This window comes from Tupaia chinensis, unplaced genomic scaffold, assembly GCF_000334495.1.
Source record: "Tupaia chinensis unplaced genomic scaffold, TupChi_1.0 Scaffold000368_1, whole genome shotgun sequence".
NCBI classification, from domain to species: Eukaryota; Metazoa; Chordata; class Mammalia; order Scandentia; family Tupaiidae; genus Tupaia; species Tupaia belangeri.
The window spans coordinates 2329986-2330942 of NW_006159865.1; positions in this window are offsets into that span (position 1 = coordinate 2329986).

A 957-nucleotide genomic window follows, 5' to 3' on the forward strand; every position below is an offset into this window, starting at 1 on the left:
GGGCGGAGGAAGTTTCCCTCCAGGAGTGACTTGCACCTCGGTCGGGGCGGCCCGGAAGGAGGGCCGGGGTGGGGAGGCGCCCCCAGACGCTGCCTCTCCTCTCCTGTCAAGTGTCACTAACGCCAGGACGTGGACGGTGACCGGTGTCATTCCTGCCGCGTGGATCTTGCCCCAGCTGGGTGGCTTAGGTTTCCACCTGCTGATCAGTCAGTCACCGACTGGACGTTTTCCCCCGTGTGTGATCCCCCAGACGAAAACATGCTACCACGGAGGCATTGGGGTTTTTGAAGTATGTCTTTTTTCCCCTAGTTGTGTGGCTTGAAGCATTAACCACCGTAGTACTTTACAGTTAAAACTCTCGTAGTACTGTCTGCGTTCTACTTTCCAACCTGACCGTTCACATGAGTAAGAATTAGTGGACGTCATCGCCTTGGAGAAAAGTAAATTGTTTCATTCTCCTGTGAGCAAAAAGTGCACCTAGTTCTAGCCTTTAAGGGACGTCCCAGCTCTGGGGACTTGGGAGACAGGTGTGATGACTCGTTTTTAATCATTACATACCCCTCAACTCCAGATCAATGGTGCGGTGTCTTAAGGAAGGACATGCGGTGTGGGGAGGGTGAAGGCGTTCCAGGTGCTCCAATCATGTCACCTCATTTATCAGGTCACCGCGATTATCCCTTCTCTGTCTCTCTCCGCCCCTGATGCATGCACACTTCTCTGTGGTAGTAGCTGTCATGGCGTGAAGTTTAAAAGAACTTCTTAATTTCAGGGCTATAGATTTCATGTGACCCAGGATTTATTTAGAGACATCAGCTACAAGTGCAGTGTATTAATCCACGTAGCAGTCTTGTTTATTTCGGTAACCTGGATGACTTTTAAAGTAACTTGAAGGGAAAACATGTCATTCCCTTGTTATGTCCCAGCTACAGGGTGCAGGAAGTGGCCTGTTCACTGCCC